The sequence below is a fragment of the Notothenia rossii genome, assembly GCF_949606895.1.
Source record: "Notothenia rossii genome assembly, chromosome: 9".
Classification (NCBI taxonomy): domain Eukaryota; kingdom Metazoa; phylum Chordata; class Actinopteri; order Perciformes; family Nototheniidae; genus Notothenia; species Notothenia rossii.
The window spans coordinates 43,237,752-43,254,771 of NC_136907.1; the positions used below are offsets into that span (position 1 = coordinate 43,237,752).

General features: G+C 39.6%; 2 long non-coding RNA genes across 2 annotated transcripts; both read left to right on the forward strand.

Moving 5' to 3' along the window:
• Window positions 1-10,482: 10,482 nt before the first annotated feature.
• LOC307020258 lies at window positions 10,483-14,843 on the forward strand. Its single transcript, XR_013802825.1, has 4 exons — window positions 10,483-10,547; window positions 12,055-12,249; window positions 13,613-13,773; window positions 14,601-14,843. It is a non-coding gene; the product is annotated as an uncharacterized lncRNA (long non-coding RNA).
• A 141-nt stretch (window positions 14,844-14,984) lies between these two features.
• LOC307020279 lies at window positions 14,985-17,020 on the forward strand. The gene is made up of 4 exons (XR_013802829.1): window positions 14,985-15,149; window positions 15,411-15,478; window positions 15,980-16,023; window positions 16,911-17,020. It is a non-coding gene; the product is annotated as an uncharacterized lncRNA (long non-coding RNA).

Here is a 17,020-nt window from a genome sequence, read left to right on the forward strand (position 1 = left end):
CGCCACGCCAAGCAACAGCCTCGAACAACCTCGACCTATACAAGTGACCAAGTAAGCCATGCTACTGATGCTGGACAGTTTTTCAGTGGGTGCACAATAAACAGCAACATACACATTAATGTAAATAAATAGCCAAATAATCAATCAACGCTCTCTGTCTAATATGTTCGCTAGCTGTTAGTGTTGTTGCATAGCAACCACCTCGCACTATGTTTTGTGCAGAAGGCAACGGAGGGACTATTTTATTTTGAACATCATTATTTACTCATAAAAACTATTTAAATTAGAGTGTGTATTTTTCTTTCATATTGCCACACTTGGTAACCGCTTCGCATCGGGCCGAACCACGCCCCTTAGCTTTGATATAATGAGCATATACCACGGCCTGTCGTGAGCTATTGCTTAAATATATATATATATACAAATATACATATATAACTATATACTCATAAGCATACGTATATACAGATATGCATATATACATACATATATAACATACTATATGCACATACAGGGGCGTAGCTGGAAATTCTGGGCCCCATGAAAGAATCTATTTGTGGGCCCCCAATCCATGCGAGTGCGCATTAGCGCGCACGCTAAAAAATATGTGGCCATTTATTTATTGATGAAAACGCATAATATGGTTTTTACCTATACATTCGGATCAGCAGTTCAGCACCAGTTCAGGATGTCGCATTGCGTTCATCTTCAATGAATGGACCAATGCAATAGTCTACCAAACAACCTTGAGTTGCACTAGCTAGGTATATTTTCCCCTATTCTTGTGACAATGTTTTCTGATACTCAACATACAAAAGCTGTTACTTGTCCTGTCTCTCTGTAATCCCATCTCCAACACAAATAGTCTACTCAAGCACACTATTAGGTTGACAGACACTTACATTTTGATGTGCTCTGTAGTATACAATCGTTCCCTGCTTGGATATACCTTTTACGAAGCAGATTTTGAACTGTCGCGGGCAGAGCACTAGCTTTTTTGCTGTAGCGGCCGGGTTGCTGCCTTTCTCAGCAGAGTGCTAAAGCCCTACCTGTTACACGCGCAAGTAATTCGAGGAGGCGCGAGTGACAAGTGTTGAGTTATTGGTGGGGACAATTCAGGATTCTTGGATACTGGTGGGGTCAGAACCTTGCGTCCACCCCCAAAACGACACGATGAAACCCAACCTCGAAAACCCTGTTGAAGTTAATGAACTGTAATGGACTGCAAGAAATCAACATGCACTGACTATCAACTTTATCTTCTGTCTATTTAATTGAAAATTACACCCAATACAGGAATGAACAAACAACAAATCTCAACATTCTTTGACTTATTAAATTAAGATTTGAACAACACAAGGACAAAAGTATAAATTAACTGAAGATTTGAACATAATTATAAAACAATAAACTCTCAGGACATGAACACACTTACAGCAAACAATGAAAAATGTAGTGCGAGAGGACTATGCATCAGATAGTAATTGTTCACAATGTGGGCTGTAGCCTGTCAGCTTACTATAGGGAAACATCCCACAATCCTGTCATAGACTGGATTTTTATTCCTAAATCCCGAACGCCAATCGCCGGACCTTCTTGGTGGCAAAATCTTTTACGAGCTCTTTGAAATCAAGTGACAGAGCCAGCTTGCTTTCAATCGATAACATTGCAAGGCTGTTCAACCTCTCTTGCGACATGGTAGATCTTAAATAGCTCTTGATAAGTTTCAACTTACTAAATGATCTTTCACCACCAGCTACGGTAACTGGGAGCGTCAAGAAAATTCTGAGGGCAATGCAAACGTCTCCAAAAATGCTCTGGAGTTCCATCTTGTATATTGCATTCAGTAGATCAAGAGAGCTACAATCAGGGGGGAAAGTGGCAGAAAATATTTTATTGAGATGCCTTATCTCACTCTCAAACTGATCTGTGAGATCCTGTGAGTATTTCTCCCTCAGTGGCTGACACACAGAAGCCATGACACTGTCACTCAACTTCCCAATTTTAAGTATCGCAGCAAATTCTTCAACAATATTTGCTGTTGTTTGGAACCGAGTGTCCAAGTCACTTATGATCTGGTCCATGGCAGTGAGAAACACAGTGTTACGGAATGTTGTTTCTGGCCTATCCTCCTGACCTGTTCCTTCAGCAGTTTCATCATGAAACCTCTTCCTCCTCCTCTCACGGCAAAGTTCTTTTTTGAAATGAGGTGGAACCTCCATTTCCTTAGCTACCATTGATGCCTCAGACAGAATAGCATCCCATCCATTTCTGAGAGTCTGCATCTCATCTCTTAGTGCAGCAACATTACCTGCCTCCACCTCTATTGAGATTTTCCCTGACTGGAGTATCACATTTCTGTCATCAATAGATTGCAATACTTTCACCCAAATGGTGAGAAGGACAATGGCATCAAATGACATGAGGTAGTTCCTCAGACCAACAGCTTCAGATCTGGCCTCACCTGTGAGACTGCATGAGCTCAGTATGGTAGCAAGGGCTTCAATGACACCAGGTAGGTGCTTTGCTACAGGTTTCACAGCATCAATTCTCGCACTCCAGCGAGTGTCAGATAGCCTATGTACAGAGCAACCTGTTTTCTTTTTGTATATAGACCAACGAGATGGACTGGCACTTACAAATGTGTAGAGGCGGTTAATGTAACCAAAAAAGTTGGATACTTCAGGGCTCGATTCTGCAGCATGCACGCCTACCAGATTCAACGTGTGGGAGGCACAAGGTGAGAAAGTAGCAAGATTATTATTTTTCAGTATTTGTGCTTGGACTCCCTTGATTTTCCCTGACATATTCGCCCCATTATCATACCCTTGCCCCCTGCAATCACTAATGTCTATCCCTAGATCCAGAAGCACACTCTCCATCATGCCTGCTATTTCACATCCTGTTTTTCCGTTGAAATCTTTGAATTCAATAAATCTTTCAGTGATCTCCCATTCGCCTGTGTCTTCATTATAATGTACATATCTTATGAGCACAACATTTTGCTCGGTGTGGGAAATGTCAGGCGTTGCATCACAAATGATTCCATAGTATATGGCATCCTCCCTTTCCGTCAGAATGGTTTTTAAAACCTTTCCCCCACACAATTCAATAAACTCGTTCTGGATGTCTGGGCTCAGATAATGAGTTAGCTGGCTTCCTTTTTTGGATGTCCTGATTTTGTCTAAGTGGTCTTTCAAGAGTGGATCATATCGTGACAAAAGTTCTAGCGTACCTACAAAATTTCCATTGTGGACATCGCCCAAAGCATGCGTTTTACCTCGGAAAGCTAAATTCCTCGTTGCCAAGTGCAGAGTGACATCAAGGAGTCTCTGCAAGATAGCTTTGTTTTTCTCAATTTCAGACTGTAGCTCTCTCTGCAACTGATGATCAACGCCACATGCAGTCATAACCGAACACTGTAGGTGTTTCCATCGCAAATAACAGTCCCTGTGATTCCTACTTGTTTCATGGCTTGGGAATTTATCATACATGCGACGCCACTCGACGTCACACATCTTGTATCCCTGGTCACTACTCAAAGCACTAAGAGAGGGTATTTTTTGCTAGTTGGAGAAAAGAACACATGGTATGCAGAACAGTGCATTTGCACTTTCACTGTGAATCAACCAGTCCCTTTTCACTTTTCCCCTACCCTTATCTGCTTTGGTGTATTTCAAGTAATCTGGAAATCTCTTTCCCTTTGAATCATGTGGAATTTCTTGATCTGTTTCTCGCATTGCTAATTTCTTTACAATAGTTGCCCTGTCCTTGTCACTCATCCTAGCTGGGAACAACCCTGGGTCAAGTGATAGCAGATCTTCTACCTCAGACACCACTACAGGTGGCTCAGTATCTGTGGCATCCTGTGTCGGAGCCTCACTTTGTCCCTGACATTGACTGTCCATAGCTGCTTCCTCCTCATCTGTGCTGCTTTCATGGTCCTCGACCTCTTCTTGTACTGGTACCTCTGCCTCTTCACCTCTGCTCTCCTCGTTGGCTGCCTTGCTCGAAGGCCCTGGCTCTAGAGTATCCATAGTGTACATAATTTATAAAATGCCCTATAATAGTAATAACACAGTACAGCTCGAGCTATCTCTTAATTGTTATAATAATAATAATAATAATAATAATAATAATAATAATAATAATCATTTGTATAGATATTTTTCAATTGCTCAAATCTAGCTATAGCTACTGTAACAACCTCAATTTAATGTGCCAGTGGTCAATGGTATTGCAATTACTGGAAGAACTAGAGTAACTAAATGTGAATATTACCTAAAGTTGTATTCAATGCATGGTAAGCATATTTAAAATCTGTTTGTTAACCCCAAGCCCTGCTGCTTTACCTCCCTCTCCTTCAACTGGGAACCGGCCTGAGGGAAGGGGTACTGATCCTGAAGCCGCATCTGTGCATTAGAGCAGATGTGATTAGCATGTAACATTATACAGGTTAGGTTAGCTAGCCATAGCAAAAGGGCATAGCTGCTGGATACAAATTCACTGGGCTCATCGACACTCATCTAATTTTTGATAGCAACAGGTAGCTAACGTCAGCCACAAAATGTTGGCTAAGCTGTTATGGGCTTCAAAACAAGTTCTGTGAATAAATACCTTTCTTGTGAAAATACTTGGTGACTATCTGTCGACCTCTTTTATTATTTTCCTCTTGCTGACGTTTTTTCTTTCGTTTCTGAGCTCCTGATTCATGAGCTGTAGAGGATATTTTCCTGTCAGTCTGTTCAAGCTGCAAGCTGCTGGTGCACTGCTGTGCCGCCTAGTTATAGTTGAAAGTGGGGGTGCAAGATTAGTAACTGGCAGGCAAGGGGTGGTTTGGAGTGGGTCAGGCACGACCACCTCCATGGCAGAATTGTTTTAATTTAATGAACACCTGTACGTGCAATTTCCTGCAATATAGAGCACAGAACTGTCTCAAAATCCTATGGGATCCTAAAGGATTCCTATAGGGTTCCAAAAACGTATAGAGATTCCTATAGCATTTTTTGACTAGGGATGTTATCCTAGGTCTCTTTCTCACTTCCTCTGCCTCCTCCCTGAGTCTGCACAGTCACCACATCATTCTACATTAAGGAGAGCAATACACTTATGAGTACACTGAACTGGTTTGAATACACAATCTTTATGCTACTCTGTAAAGAAAGGGAGAGAGGGGGGAATATATTATCCAAGTATTTGTGTCTTAATTTGTTATGTTATCCTACACTTTAAGCTGACTGATATTTCCATTACCTGTAACTCTTGTGTCTCTTTCTCTCCTTCTCTGCCTCCTCCCTGAGTCTGCACTGTCACCACCACATCATTCTACACAGGAGAGCAATACACGTATGAATACACTGAACTGGGTTGAATACATGATTTTTTATTTTTTATGCCATGTTCTACCTGGTTGGCTGGCTGGCTACACACACACACACACACACACACACACACACACACACACACACACACACACACACACACACAGTGTGCAGGTTAGTTACAGTAGGAGATGGGCTTCTATCATATTATCTTCTATCATTCTATAATTCATTCTTCTTTTATTTTCATTTCAGGTAGTTGTACCTTAAGAGAATTGAAGGCTGGCATCTGTAAATGCAGATAGATATAAGTACTTTATTCTTATTTTATTATCATTCTTTTCTTTCCAATGAAATGAAATCAGAAAATAAGTGGTATATGATCGAAAATATGAAAGTCAATGCTTGAAGGAAAATGGACTTCGGAAAAGTTTTTTATTTTGTATTTACTGTTCTGTAAAAGTCTTGTCGAATGCAATGTTTTATGTTTTGTGTGGACCCCAGGAAGACTAGTTGTTGTCATGCAACAGCTAATGGCAGGGATGCAAACACACGTATGGTGAAAAAAGAGAGAACTATTCGAAGCAGAAAAAAAACAGCGTAATATACCATCTGACAAAGGCCTGCGCTATAATGCTTCAATGAACTGGCTATTCTTTATAATATACTCAGATCAATAGGAGACAGAGATGTTAAGTTATAAATCAAGGGTTTTTATTATTATTTACAGCAGGGGTGGGGAACCTTTTTCCTTTCAATTTTTACAACATCCTCCGAGGGCCGTACAAATTATTGAACTGCTTAAAAAAAACTAAAATCACAGCCCATTAATTTGGCCTTTCTTTCATGCTGTGCAAAGAAAAAGCAACCTCTTAATCCAGATATTTTACCATGACTCGCGCATGCACGCACGCACGTGCATGGTTGTGGCAGAAAGATATGGACACAAGATGTGTGCAAATGCATTAAGTATCCTATCCATGTGAACATTGATTTAAGTGGGGGGGACTTTACTTCCTCTAGCGGGGTCCGGGGGCATGCTCCCCCAGGAAGATTTTTTTTTAAATATTGAAGTTAAAAGCATCAATCTGGTGCACTTTGAGAGCAACCTGAAGAGATCTATGGATACATCTCAACACCCATATGAAACAGAACTGTAAGCAGATTCTTCTTTTTGGATATTTTACAAATCACTCCCCTTTTAAACTCTATTCTTGTTATTTTTAACAACTTTTTTGTTACTGTCCTATTGTATTTTATACCTGTTTTTCATTTAGACTCTAATGTCTCATTAATAACTATAATGATCATATCAAGGTGTGCCTTAACCTCACTGAGCTGAGGTTATTTGAGCCTCTCAGGAGAGAGCTCTCTTCCACCTGGTTGTAGAAAAGCTCTTTAAATTCGTTAGCATAGCTAGCTAACCAGATGCTAATAACAACAGATCGCCACTGTGCTTACAACTAAAGACAGCCACGCAAACACTGCGGTGTGTACGGCTCCTTATGGGTACAGCAATATTTGAAGAGCTGGAGCGGCGTTCCGGTGCTCTCCGTCAGCACTCTAGTCTACACTCCTTTCCGACGAGACATATACCACGTGAAGACACGTTACGCTCGTGTTGTGTTTTCCTGCCCTTGGCCAGGAAAAACAGGCACTCGCTTGTTTAATTATTTTGCGGTCTAGATTTCTTCTTCTTTTTTTAAGTGAAAAGTTGTCCGTTAGTCGGACGGACTGACGGACGGGTGGGCGGACGGACGGACGACCCCCCCACCCCCAAAACGAAAACTCTTCGGTTCTCCGCGAATTACACAAGTCACCCAAATCAGCGTTAAAAAAGCGGGAGGCGCCGAAAAGCGACTAATTTGCATCACTGTAATGGGGATCCTAATAAACTCAAACTCTAATGGGCTTCGATCTACCAGGTAGCTAGCTTGTCAAACACACACACTGGTTGATGTTACTAGCTAGCTAGCAAACGTCAGCTAACCGCTAGCTAACATAAAGAGTGACCTGTAATTCAATGCAGCGAAAATGAAGAGAAGGTGATGATTATAAATGTGTTTTATTGTATTGAGTGGTAGAAGTAAAGACATGTCTAACATATTCTTTGTTTGAACAACTTACTGAAAAGGTCTGCCACCAATGACAGACTGTTCGCGGTGATTTACACTCAGCCTACCTGCATCAGGACTGCTGTGGGTGGGAGGCAGTTGATCAAACCATTGTGAGCAAAATGCAGGGGGGGGTCACAATCTTTGGAAACTTAAAAACTCGCTATTAAGTGTCTATAATCAGCACAAGTTCTTTCATTGCGTATTATTAATTCGATTGAAATTACACACTTATGTTTACAGTGATATATTGGGGGGGAAATGTCATATTTTTCATATGATCAAAAAGTGGGGGTGCAAAAGCACACGTTGCTCCCCCAAGGTCAATTGTGGGGATGCACCTGCTCCGCTTGCTCCATTGCTCAGGCGCCCATACCATGCAATGAATGAAGGGAGGGGTGCTCATTCTGTCAAACAGAGTAACAAGCACCTGTTTGTTTCTTTTGGGACGTTTTTTTTTAATACAGGCAATTATACTTTTGTGAGTCATTTACATTAACTTACTTTAGGATAATAATAAAACCATATTAATAAAAAGATAATAATAGTGTTCTCTGGGCCCCCCCCCCCAGTGCTGGGCCCTTGGAATCATCCTACCCCCCCCCCCCCAGCTACGCCCCTGTGCACATATACCTATATACTGTACAAATATACATATATACCTATATACATTATATATATAACATACATATATGTATATATATATATATACATACTTACATATATAACTTACATACAGTATATACATATACACCTGTATACATATATCAAATACATATACATATATACACATATACCTATATACATATATACTTATATAACTATATACATAAATACATATACACATATAACTATATGCACACATACAGACATATAAGTACATATACCTTCATACACAGTATACATACTGTATATATACATACAGTATATGCATATATACAGATAAACACATAAAGCTGTATATAGTGCTATACTAATAAAGGATCCATTGACTGGGAGGCTTCAGGTATTCAGCAGTGGTAAAGTAAAGTAAAGAGGAATAATTGAAAATACCCATGGCAGCATGAGGTGTGTTGGTCATCTGATCAGAAGCTGGTGACTGTGGTCATGTGACCTGACAGAGCCTATGTAGCTGAGGGAATGATGTCGGTTTCCTGTCAGAACGTTCATTAGCAGAGGTGAGAGTAGAAGTAACCTCTATAAGTGGCTGTAAGGGACTACAATACTAAGTACAATGATTTTAGGACACTTTGACACCTCAGCCTCCATGTGAAGGCTGATGCTGCAGAGGTTATCTCTGTGGTTTGTTCTCTGCTCCTCTTCTGCACCAGGAAGCTTTGTCGGTAAAAGAAAACTCTAAACAAACAGTTCTTCCATCATGCTGTGTTAAGAAAGATCATTCAGGAAAAATCTTTAGGACAAATGTTTACTAAAGTAATACATCGAATCAGTAGGAAAGTCATTTTCTCATAGACTTCTATACAAGTGAGTTCTCATTGCAACCAGATGAGGGGCCCCTGGGGGCCCTTTGACAGAATGCAGGTTGAAGGGAAGGGATTCTTCACATTTTAAGGTTGCGGTCCAATAGTCCATTTAGCTTAGGAACCTTCCTAACTGAGTGAAATGACCTGGAAGTACGTCAGTGGCAGCCATGATAAGTGCCGTTCAAATTCTCTAGATCAGGGGTGTCAAACTGAAATACACAGTGGGCCAAATAAAAAAAAATGGGTACTAGACGAGGGCCGGACTGGTTCAATGTTTATTGCAAAACGTAATGAAATTAACTTATTGCACATATTAAACCTGGAACCAACAAAGCTTAAATGATTGCCTATAAAAACAACATTAAACATTAAATAATCAGTTGCATTAATTTCTTATGGCTCTATCCGCAGCTTTTCCCGAGTCATTTCTTATGATTACATTTTTCCACAGGCCAACAACAGCTTCAAAATAACTATTTCCCTCAAAGAAAAAAACAAACATGCCCTGCTGTCGCAAGAAAAAAAGGTGCAGAAGGAAACATCCATTTAAACTCAGTTTGCTGCTCTGTGATGATAGTTTAAGCCAGATACTTGGCATCTCATCTTCGGTGCAAGCCAAGGTCATCAATGTTTGGGGTCAGGCTCTGAGCTGAGGAAACCCTCTGGATGGAGTGAAGGTGTGCGTGCAATATACCGGCGGGCCAGATCTAATAGTAATTAAAAATTATCCTGCGGGCCGAAATTAAATCCACCAGGGGCCTGATTTGGCCCCCGGGCCTTGAGTTTGACACATGTGCTCTAAATAGGAAAGGAGGTTTCAAACTTCCTTTATAACCTCCTTTTGCTTAGGAACCACTGGACCTCCCTCGCCGAAAGGAGAGGAGAAAATGCTGCCCCACAATGCCTTGCAGCCGCAGCATTTACCGTCACACAACAGTCGGCCGTTCACGGAAACAACCGATTATGACGGAGAAATTATATCATGAACGTTACGGTGCTTATTAAGCTTTTTAAAACGTATTTGGTAACTTGCCAAAGTGCTTTGTATTGAACGTTCATCAGTATTATAATCAAAAAGAGAAATATGAATGTTAGTTTTTACTGAAATTATCAAATAAAAGTCAACATCTCACAGTCTTTACTGAGCTGTGTGGGGGTTCCCTTAGCAAAAAAATCTATAAAATCCAACAAGTCCTCCAACTAATACGACCAAATAGGTCGATTGTTTTCCTCGTTTTCCGACCCATTAATACGACCCAGAGCAGCGTTTTCAATCAACGGGTGCGTCAGCCTGTATACCTTTACGAACCACGGGCGCGTTTTAAATCAACGGGAGGCGGCGTAATGACGTACAACGTCCTCGACAACTTCTGTTAACAACCATCGTTTTTCAGACACGTACACTCTTCAAAAATCACGGCTGTCTGTCGTAGAACAAAACGTGATCCGTCTCTTAAATTTGTGTCGACCACAGACCTTATTTCGAGCTATTTTCCCAAATCCTATGGAGAAATCTCATTGGTTCTGACGCGAGGGAACCGGAAGTGGTCAAATGCTAATTTACCGGGGTTTTGGACTCGTCACTGCATCAGACAACATCCGTTTATTTCCCAGACAAGCTAATAAACGTGAGTAGTCAGATATCAAAAGTATATTCATTTTGGGATATGTATTATGTTGTTTTATTTTGTCGTCTAGTACAGTGACTAAGATTACTATGTTTACCTAGGAATAATGATAGCAAAGCTAAATTAGCCAAAAGTAGAATCAGCTAACGTTAACGTGAGCATGGAAGTTATGTGATCCATCGGTTCATGCGGTTGATCCAAATGTTATCAAACGTCACATTCTTTATAACTATATTAAATACTATTTATCTATTAAGTGAAGAGTGACCAGGGGTGTAATACTGCCGGAACACCGCTCCGGCACCTAAAACGGGGATGGTTGTTAGCATCTGGTGCTAGCTAGCTATGATAACGGATAGGCTAAGAGGCTAATGTACCTAATGTAATGTTTACACAGTTAACTTTAGTCTAAGTTATCTCAGTGGGTCTGAAACAGTTTGGTCACCATATATGGAAATACATATTTCCAAGGCACACTTTTATATTATTGTAATGTTCCACAATAGGAGTCGGAAATTCAAGTTCTTAGGTTCAATAGCTCCTTTGGTAGTATACAAATACAGGTTCATAGGTCGCAGGTTCAACGTCACACAGCACCCTAAAAAAAATCGAATGAATCTAAAACATCGATGATATCATTACAATTCATACTATTGGACATACAACAAATGCATAAAAAAACAAAACAGTAAATAGTTAAATATGCACAAAGATACATTTAAAAAAAGTATTATTCTTATCATTTTTTTTATTATTGAAATGTATACAGTTAAGTTTCATATGGGTGTTGACAGATGTATCCATAGATTTAGTTAATTTTGCCCTCAAGTGCACAAGATTGATGCATTTAACTTCACGGGGGCCTCCGGACCCCCCTAGAGGACATGAGGTCCACCCCCACTTAAAACATATTCACATGGATAGGATACTAAATACATGTGCACACTTTTTATATAGTAACCTTTGTACCTCAGCAGGAGGGAGTTAGTTTATAAAGGTCCTTCACTGATCACTTAACTATCACGCAGCTGTGTGCAGCATTTACTGTAAGAATCACACATTTATTCAATAATGCAGACTTAATAAATGACCATTCTTTGTTGATTCTGGCTGGAGTGTTAATTGACAGTAGTTACATAAGCTTCAAAACAAGCCACAACTGCGCGTGCACACGTGCAGAACTTATAGAATTAGCAATACACCCCTGCTAATGATGATTTTAGTATTATTTTCTGTGATGATGGAGCATCAACTTTTGGATCAACCAGATATTTACAGATTAGGGTTGTCCATAACAGTCAATTTAAACATGTGACTGACTCTGTATAACATTGTTTTCCTTACTCTTGTGATTTTTGTTCATCCTATCTAAAAGATAAAAAAACATGAGTTCATTGTTTTAACAAGATTTTTCACGATATAATAAAATACATGAATCCTGTAAACATTTGTAGTATAGTATTCTTATTTTTGGTATTCCCTGACATTATCTGTGTTTCTGTTACAGATGCCTACTCAAAAAGTGTGCCAGACATGCAGGCAAAGCATAGGAGTAGCAAGTAAAAAATGCAAACAATGTGGTGCCATCCAACCCTACAAAGAGAAACTCTCCAAGCAAAAAGAAAAGGTTGCACAGGAGTGGAAGGCCACGCAACAGAAAAACCACAGTGTCAACAAAGTGTATGACTCGACACATTTACTGGTAAGCTTTTTTCTCTTGCAGATGTCAGTTATCATAAAAAAGTGTGTAAATAATCCCTGATCTTAATCTTTTTATACAAATTGTTAAATTACTGAATTGATTTATACTTTCCAACAGTCGCCCTCATTTACTTTTTAAAAATAATCCTAATTTCTTAAGTAAGTTTATGTGAGAAGTACAGACTAGTGCACGATTACTGCACTTCATGTAATGTGTGAAGCAAAATTGTTGTCACCGTTGTATTTAAAGCTGTAAAGGCATAACAAATTTTTTCGAACTGATGTTAGATAGTGTTTGTACTTGCAAGCACCCAGTTTTAGTAAAACATTATTTCTTAACCAGAAGTAACATAGTTCAGGCCAGTGGTAATTCCTAGAATCAGAGCTTCAATGTACATGTTTTTCTAATTATATCTTACAAAAAAACCTGCATTTTGGTGTTTTATATTTTATTTTGGAACTTCATGGTATGGAAAACACATAATTATGTGACTATGGTTTCCAAAAGTAAAATAAATGAAATATCATATACATTTTTGAATAAATGGTAAAACCAAGAATGTCACAGAATCAAAACCAGCCCATATTAATATAGTGCTTGAAAGACAATCAAGACCTGGAAAGAGTTAGTATTAATAAAGAGGCCCTTAAAAGCACTTTCATTAAGCTTACCAGAGTCTCTGACTTTGAGCCGTGTTCGAACAGTCATTTAAAAATTCCCCTGTAACACCAGCTTTACATCTGAAGTGCTGTTAATGCGGAACTTTGAACCTGAAATGATATAGGTTATAGCTTGCTGACATGTTTCAAAGCTAAATGTAGCTTATTCAGATATCTGAATGTGAGAATTAAATGGACAAATATTAGGCATGCCAGAAACTGACCATGATCAAAATCGGACAGCCCTGGCGAATATTAATTGATTATTCGCCGCCGAATTGAAACTAAGCCAGGAAAAAAAAGAAATACATAAATAATAATAAAAATATATATAAATAAAATCGAATTTTAAAAATAATTTTCGATTATGGAGACTGTAACGAATATTCGAAAAATAGAATAATCGCTGGCATCCCTAACCCATATAAAAATAACTATGCCCATGTAAAAAAAACTCAAAGTGAACCCGAGCTCGATAAACTTCTTTTTTTTTTACAGTTCTTTTTTAGGGGCTCCCCTAAAAGGGGTCTAAAATCACACCTGGTTAATTGTGGGGTGCCTTCCTCAATGTGCACACGTATCACATCAGTGCATTTTTCACTTAGGCAAAATAAATTGAGTTATAATGGCTTTAGGTGTGTGAAAATGTTTAGAACTGTTGTGTACATAATATTTCTTGTTTTTTTGTGTCCATTGTGTTCCAGCTTCACAAATGGAAAATGTTAGATCGGCGTCCCATCCTCCTTCATGCCAAGAGAGGCACAAATGGTTTTTGCCGATTGCATCTGTCCATGGCAAATCGAGACAGAAGATGGTAACAATGCACTTGTTACCATAAAGAGGATTTACGAAAGCCTAATTAATGGTAAAGTATACAAATCTGCATGCTATATTTCAGCAATTTATCTGTTAACATGTTTTGTAAATTAGTTGCTCAGTTATCTGGTTTTAAATGTAAAAAAATGTGAATCACTGTTTACCAAGTAGTACAAATATGTCGTTATGTCTTGTTTTGTCAGTTAAAGGGCCCATGTCATGCTTTTCTGGTTATTACCCGTCCCCTTGTGTGTTATGAAGCTTTTCCTGCATGTAAACGGTCTGCAGAGTCACAAACCCTCAAAGTACACCCTGTAGCGAGTAAAACTCTAACACAGAAAATACCTGTCTATGCTGCTCTTTTTCAAATTTTTTCTTCCTGAGTATAGTGACGTAACGGGCATAGTGACGTACCGGCTCACACACACACACTCACTCAGCCTTATCTTTTCTCAGCCGAGGCTCCGCGGATCTCCTCACGCACACACGCACACACACTCACAGCCTGGCTGTGAGTGTGTGTGTGTGTGTGTGTGCGCTCAGGCTGAGTTCCTCGCTGTCTCGCGGACCCCACACAGCAACCAGGAAACAACACCAGTAATCCAGCTCACACTGTCTGCTCCTCGAGCCTCAAAGGGCGGAGCAGCGAGCCCCCCAACGTCCCGCCAACACGGCACCCAGACCCCACGCAGCATTCTCATCTGTTTGTCCTTACTGGTGTCATTTCCTGGTTGCTAACAAACGCCATTGTAACACAGAATCACTGATGTTCCGCTGTTTCATTTTTAGCTGTAATTACTCAGATTATAAATGTATATGGCGGATTATACTTGGTCATTTACTCACCATGCGTCTACTTTTTTTTCTTCTCAATAGTGACTTTGGCAGTTGAACCTGAGGGCCCTTGTACCACACAGGCAGAAATGGCCGCAGACCCAGGATCAGACTTGTCTGTACCTCTTACCACCGAGACTGACACTGAGTTCACTCTCTTCCTCACTCCTGTGTCCTCCGGCCTGACTCCTGCTCTCTCCTCCGGGCTGACTCCTGCTCTCTCCTCCGGGCTGACTCCTGCTCTCTCCTCCGGGCTGACTCCTGCTCTCTCCTCCGGCCTGACTCCTGCTCTCTCCTCCGGGCTGACTCCTGCTCTCTCCTCCGGGCTGACTCCTGCTCTCTCCTCCGGGCTGACTCCTGCTCTCTCCTCCGGCCTGACTCCTGCTCTCTCCTCCGGCCTGACTCCTGCTCTCTCCTCCGGGCTGACTCCTGCTCTCTCCTCCGGGCTGACTCCTGCTCTCTCCTCCGGGCTGACTCCTGCTCTCTCCTCCGGCCTGACTCCTGCTCTCTCCTCCGGCCTGACTCCTGCTCTCTCCTCAGTGTCTTCCTCACAGAAAAGAAGACCAACGAGGAATAAAGTGGCAATTAATGGTATGTGCGGGTTAATTAGTAATTATCTTATTTACATCGACTGAAACTGTGTTTGATTTTGCACATTGAATTAGTTAAAGAGAGAGAAAACAATCATCGGTACAATTAGAATACACCACCTTTTGTTTTGTTTAAGACTTTGCAGTATCAAAAGTCTCAGTGCCATTTTGAACAGTTTAATTGAGCACAATGTGATGTTAGGCAATGTTTAGGAGGTTATTGCTGAACTTCAACTTATTACCATCTTTTAATTCCTTGCAGAATGTCCCATTCATCAAGGGTCAGACACTTTCCCCTACAAAAAACTACTGAGGGAACGAATCGGGGAGGTTTGTTTAGAAAATATTTTTAAATAAATAAACAATGACAATAATGTTTCCGTGGAACCAAGTCTTATCTTATTGGATTTTCGTATACTTTGTTTAAAAGGAGTGTTTCAGTCTTAAGCATGACTGCTAATGTAAATATTGAAATTACAGTAACAATAATTTATTATTAATTTAAGGTTGAGGTACTTGTGTAATGCTTCATGTCGCATTAATGCATCATGTCCAGCCATTTATTTATATATTACATTTTTTCTTGTAATCCTTTGTAGGTGAATTCCTATTCTTGGCAGTACAAATATTTTTTTAAATAAAAATAGTATTCCAAAATATTAAACTGATGGGGAAAATGCTATTGACTATGTTACAGTCCTTCATATGTTTGAGTTAATCGTACCTACTATTATTTCCAATTATCATTTGATTTCACTGGACTTTTTGTATTTACATGTATGACATTTGAAAAAAATGAAGTTTACCTAAAATCTGTGTTTCTTTACTCAGGGCCATACCGAGGTGTTGGTGCAGTGGCAGTCTTGCTCTGGATGGTATGTATCTAATCTGAAGTTTCCTTCAGTGTAGCTGATGGGTCTGGCAGAACAGGGGCCACAAAGTAGTCTTACCAACCAACTTCATCAACCCTGAGATCACTAACTTAAACATTTTGGGTTCCTCAGCAGTAAATTGAATTTAGTTGATCACATGGGGGTGGGGAGCCATGTCATCAATGGCTCTATCAGACGTTTGCGCCATAAAGTAAGACATCCAAGTTCTCTGCCCTTCGTCATTCAGACATCGCGCCCTAGAAACGCTGTCTGATTGTAACACATAAGCAGGGAAGTAGCCTACATTGAAATAGAAATTAAAATACACAATAGAGTTTATCATTGATCAATATCACTAAAGGTTAAATGATTGATATGTGAGGCTGGATGGTATTTGATCTCTTTTGTAATTACTGACTTGTTACATTTGTTCTTAACAATTATACTATAAGTATAGTTAGTAGTAATAAGTAGTATTATTTCTGTGTGCAGTCTTGCAGGCAGTTGTCTAAGTTTAGTGCTGTATGTTTGGGCATTGATAAGACAGCAAATTCAAAGAATTGGTCAAATGAAACATTGACTTTGAAATAAAAAATGTACCTTGTATTATATATGATGTACGTGTTATATATAAATATATACATTATACTGCACTTTCATCATGATATTTTTGAGTGACTTAGTATATCTTCTCATTTGAAATAGCATTGTCAACATACTGTAGAACTACATATTCCAAAAAGTTATACTTTTTGCTGTGTCAGTATTGTCATACTGATATTCTGTACAAACTGTGAAGTCCATTGAGACAAATGTAACATTTGTGATATTGGGCTATATAAATAAACATTGATTGATTGATTGATTGATTGACTGTTTCTGTTTTACAGTGGGGCGAAGTGGAAAAATTCCTGGGAGCCAAAGGAAAACTTTTCCAGTTAAATATGGCTGACTTTTTTTTTTCTATTTTGGAGTAATAAAATACATATAAAAAAACATC